General features: G+C 45.4%; 1 long non-coding RNA gene across 1 annotated transcript; it reads left to right on the forward strand.

Moving 5' to 3' along the window:
* The first annotated feature begins 518 nt into the window (after positions 1–518).
* Positions 519–3,205, forward strand: LOC144753600 (uncharacterized). Its single transcript, XR_013594424.1, has 3 exons — positions 519–636; positions 1,653–1,789; positions 3,084–3,205. It is a non-coding gene; the product is annotated as an uncharacterized LOC144753600 (long non-coding RNA).
* The last annotated feature ends 2,366 nt before the right edge of the window (positions 3,206–5,571 follow it).

A 5,571-nucleotide genomic window follows, 5' to 3' on the forward strand; every position in this document is an offset into this window, starting at 1 on the left:
GTGCTTACCTTTACTTTGTAACCAAAGATTGTCTGTAAACTCTGTATCTTCAATTATTGTTTGTCCATGCTCTGCTTTTTTTTTCTTCTCTCAACAAAACCTACCCAAAAAGAAACCCCCATTCCCATCCATTTTACAAACCCTAACCCTCTTCCCCCGGGCTGTGTTGTTTTGCTTGATGTCTGACTAAAATGACATCAATAATTCCACACACTTGCTGGGGAGGATAAGGTGATAGCAGCAACAGGCTGGTGAAGGAATACGAGGATATCTTCTAGACTTACTCAGCTTCAGTACTATATCTTCTAGTAGTAGTAGCCAATGTCAAATAAATTCAACGCAAGTACTAGTTATACTTGCAATACTTTACCATTTGTTAGGCTACATTATGGCACTGTTCTAGTGTACTGTCACCTGCTATTTTCTCGATCGTACCGTAACCGTTGTAATGCTACAGTAAGGAGTACAAACAAGGTTTCGTTTTCTTTTTTTCCATAGGCATGCAACTGCCACTGTGTCACACCACTAGTAACACCGCAATGAGGAAATGTCACCCGCCCAGGAATGACAACGTTAATCCCCATTTCACCTGGAGCCAGCCCTGGGCCTAGCCCTAATTTCTAACACAAATTACAGGTAAGATAAGCGTTTGGTGGGAGGTAGTATAATGGAGTATTATTTCGGAGTAGACAAGAGTTTGACGGTTGTACTACTAAAGTCCTACGACTGTTCAGGAAAACAAAGTTACTGTTACACCCCCGCCCCCCACCCACCAGACTGAAAAGCAGTAAAAAACAGGTATGGTCAGATAAAGTAGTTGAAAAATATATTTATTTATCCCTAACAAAATAATCTCCCTCACCCACCCTAACCCCAACGATTGTCTCTGAAACGTCCCAAAACGATCCCAACTCCCAAATCCCACCCCCCAAAAGTCTATAAAAAAAGGGCAAGGGACACTCCACTACTGGAGGGTGCTGGTGCTGGTGCATGATGCGGCATGGGCATCATACTCCTTGCGGAGGGTGGCAAGCTCGGAGCGGAGGCCCTTAACCAAGGTCTTATACCTCAGGACCTCCTGCTCCAGGTTGGACATGCGGACTCGTAGGCGGTGTTGGCGTTCCTTGCAGCTCCTGTGGGGGGCAGCTGGTGTTTCGGGTGCTTGGCGGTGGCGGTCGGCTTTCTTAGCCCGGCTCGGTCCCGCTGGTTTAGTCACGGAGGAGGATGCAGTCGAAGATGTTGCCCCGCTCGACTGCGTGTCCTCCTCCTCCTCCAGGGCCACCAGCCGCCGATACTCGGCGACTGTGGCCTCCAGCCTCCGTTGCCGGGCCAATCTAGCCTGCTCCCTCCTTGTTGTTGATTTGGAAGAAGGAGCAACTATATGAAGAAAGAAAGACATAGTCTGTAACCAATGCTCCTTATTAATAACACAAAGTGATTGAGCCGAAAGTTGGGTCACAGAGTACAAGTAGCAAATTGAAAGCACAGTACATAACTATTGAGGACAGTATCTATGTAACCCTCCCACTTCTGCATCCTTGCTCTAACAGTAGTGGTAGTTTAATGAACTAATTCTACGACCACTATGGACTTCCATTACAGTCGACTATGACAGTACACCAGTCTTATTCTTCTTCTTCTCTCTTGTTTAGGGAAATGGGTACGTTATCTTATGCAAGCCGGCAGAATGACATGGACACAGCACAGTGAAGTTGCACCCGAGAAAAAAAGTTGCACACCATGATGATGGAGACAGACTTGCGTTACTGTACCGGTCCAGTACATGCAGGTGGTGAAGCTATTACTTTTCTATTACGGGTGGCACTGAGAATACTCTGTTACAAGGGCTACTGCTTAATTAATTTACCTTTCACCCTACAGTGCAAATGAGTACTAGAAAAGGAAACTGAAGAAGCTAACTAATTTGATTATCTATCACTTCACATGGGACGTATTTAATGACAGATGAGATGACTTTAGGTGCTTTGCTTAATATTGAGTGAACACAGTGATACACCCACACATGAATGACGTACTACAAGTAAACTAAAGTTATTAAGAGAGGTACGGAGTGTCCACCGTAATAACCAGATATATGCTGTGAATGCAAACGCAATACAAAGTACTGCTACTATTCATGGTAGTATTGGACACATTTACAATTTCTTTTCCTTGCCTTCCCTGCACTGGGACGGACGTGCGGGTGCGGTGGTACATGCTCTTCAAGGTAACACTTACTTCACCTGGCGACCATCTACTCTCTCTAGATACACATTTGCTATGTAAGAGTCAGAGAATACCATGCTCCAGGCATCCATTCATTCAAAGTATACGCACACATACAGTTTCTGTTTCACCCACCCAGGCTGCTGTCCTTCCACCCATCCTTGCTTCATCATTGACCCAGCCATGCACCATACCATATTCTTTCCTTCCCAGCCACCTCTGGGTCCAAGCAAACACATATCGTTCTTCTTTGCCAGCCATCATACAAGTTCGCGTCCCACTTACTTACACCCTTCTTTCGCTTTTCGTTCATCCCATCCATCACGTTCGTCTAAGAACTTATTGGGATTCTTCTCACCAAAAACTTCACAGCTAAGTCGAAGTACATTTCGAGGAGGCTACTACCTGGTTGATTTGTAATTGTAATACACCCGTGCAGAAAGCACACTATGCAGTCTTCAATCTCAATAAGTAAGGAATATATAGCTTACCTGTTTCCGCCACCACCGTTTGATCCCCCACAGGAACGGCCACCAGCTCTTCTACCGCCGCATCCTCCCCAGAGGCCTCCGAGTCCAAGTCCAACACATCAGCCACCTCCGCGCTGGCCCCGTCACCAGATGTTACACCTACAAAGTACATTTAAGAAAGTTAGAATACACCACTCACTACTATATAATATTTGGTCTAGGAGAAATGTTAAAAACACAGAATACAATGTAATAATTTGTGACTGTCTACTCCATAGTAAAAATGTCCCATTTTCCAGGGAAGGCTGTTGTCTTGCTGCACTTTTATGCACAACTGATGAATGCTTGCTTTTGATTTTTAACACGCACCACTTTTTCTCCTAACAGACAGAAGCTTGACTCCTGAGTCCTAAGAACACGACCAGGATCAAGTTCAAAGTAGGTGAGAGTTCGGCTCGACCACAAGAAATGTGTCCAATTAATCGTCAGCACTAACCACTTTTCCGTTTACAGTTAAATAGTTTTATGACAAAGTAGATTTCAATAAATGTGTTTACTTTTAATAAAGCTTTTACACTTAAATAGACTCTGTGGTTTTTGTTCCTCTAGACTAGAGTGGATGAGCTAAAGGTTTTGGAATTTTTGCAAGCATGAGTGCCTCTGACACTTCTTGACTGTGCTGTGACTCCGTACTACTCTCTTGTCCTGCGTACGATAATCTAGAGATCATTGGGGATCTATAATCGGTGACTTCGGGAGCTGAATGACTCTGCCAAACTATCTAGTCAGTAAGGAGACAGTGCATAGAGGTATTGCTGAATATAATGGGAGTCCAATGGAATTGCCAAATGTCCAATCTTAGTTAGCTACACAGACAGACTAATAAGAATAGTCTAGTAATACCACAGGGAGTCATCATATTCGAGGCAGGATAAGAATTTATATCCAGTCTACAAGAAGATCAAAGACGATTTAGAAAAAATCGAATGAGGAACGCTAGGAAAAAATAGGTACTGTTTAGTAAAATGTAAACTTACTGGGGCCAGCAAAGGAGCCCTCGCCTGCCCGATCCTGGCCTGCATCCTCAGCACCCTCCTCCTGTGTCCTCTTGCCCTTGGGGGGAGCTGATGTACAACATGAAAGAAAGAAAAACCATAAAACATGGATGAGATTTTTCAACCAAATCAAACATTTCAAAAGAACAATAACAACATATTTTGGAAAAATAGCAAATAGATAGACAACTATTCCACGGGATCTATCTCATGTGGTATACTACGTTATTCGTATTGCCTGATTTGCGGAACGTTGACTTAGAAAGTTCCTATGTAACTCAATAAACAGACTACTAAAGAGGTTTGCCTAGGCCTGGCACTGCAGGCAGTAGTGCACAACACGTGACAGACAAAGTCCATCCTGCTTGCAGATCAGTGAATACTCAAACTATCAATCCACCCGCCACCACCGCCACTATTTCTTCTGATAGCCATGTGACTGTCTAAAGGAAGGACACTGGACTTCAGTCTGTTGGGGCTGATTTATAAGTCCCTTGCGGAAGTTGCGGCTGATTTTCCTCCATTGTTGCGTGCCTTTTCTGACGCAGCGGCAGAACAAAAGACTCGCCATGGTGTTGGTGCGGCGTATATATTAAAAAAAAACCCACATATGGGCATATGGGCGATGCATCACGTTGTAAAGCCCTGCGCCATCAGGGGGCGTTCCGGCGCAAGGGAGGGCGTACCTGCGCAGGAACGAATCCTAAAAGTGGCTGAGGGAAATCTACAAGATGTCAATCAGTCATTTTTATGACAATGATGCATGACTCAAACCCTGCGCGCTTGAAGCCGACGTACGGCTTGATGCAGCATTGGGGAGATAGGGTACCCCAGAGCATTGCTGGAGCTGCGCCATCGTTGGCACGCAACTCCAGCAATGCGCTGCCTTTACGGCACAGATGCGTAAGGCTTCTGTGACGTTTTGGGCCAATGGGTGGTGGTGGCATGGCACACAATTACTGCCGCATCCCTGCTACTTTGCAGGGATGCGCCGGTAATTGAAAATATGACCCTTACTGTCTAGCATTACGCAGTTCTTTTCTTTACAGTACACTGATACATAATTTCTCAGGCCAATGAAATGCTTCTGAACACAACATACAAAACAAAGAAGCATAGTAGCAAGCAAGGCTACTGAGAAGGAGAGCAGTGCACCTGAAAATGAAATGCATAGAAGATTTTGAAATATAATTTACCTCAATGTAATCGGCAGCATTATTGCTCTTGGTAAAGAACAAAGATTTGCAAATAACAGAGCAGGATAAAACAGAGTAGTAAATGTACTACTACTACTACTCACCAAGCCCGGGGACCTCTACGCCGAGCGCGTCCAGCAAGTCCCGCTCCCGGTCCATGACATCGGTCCAGCGGTGGGTGGCCTGGTTATATGTGCGCCGGACCCCAGAGATCTTGTACATGGCCCGGCACACCTTCTCCCACCGCTGGCGGCGCTCCCGGATGCCATAGCCGGTCGCGATCTTGCCGCCTCCCAGGATCGTCTTGGGGAGGCAGCGCTGGACATGGAAGATCAGTGCCGCCACTTCCTCCGCGCTAAAGATCTCCCTCGGGACCACTTGCTCCCCCCTTAAACGCCCGCACGGGAGCCGGGCACGGGGTGCGGGACCCTTCCCCTTCTCAGGGTGCTTCCCGGCTCCCTTTACCATGGTCTGGGCAGAAATAAACTTAAATGATAAAGAAGAAATAGAATAGTGAAGAAGAAAATAAAAGAGTTTAAAAAAGTAGTTTAAAAGTAACTAAAAGCTGCAGAAAACACAAAAATATAGAGCTAGAAAAATAGAGGGTTAGATAATAAGTAAAAT

The sequence above is a fragment of the Lissotriton helveticus genome, chromosome 5_1 (genome assembly GCF_964261635.1).
Source record: "Lissotriton helveticus chromosome 5_1, aLisHel1.1, whole genome shotgun sequence".
Classification (NCBI taxonomy): Eukaryota; Metazoa; Chordata; class Amphibia; order Caudata; family Salamandridae; genus Lissotriton; species Lissotriton helveticus.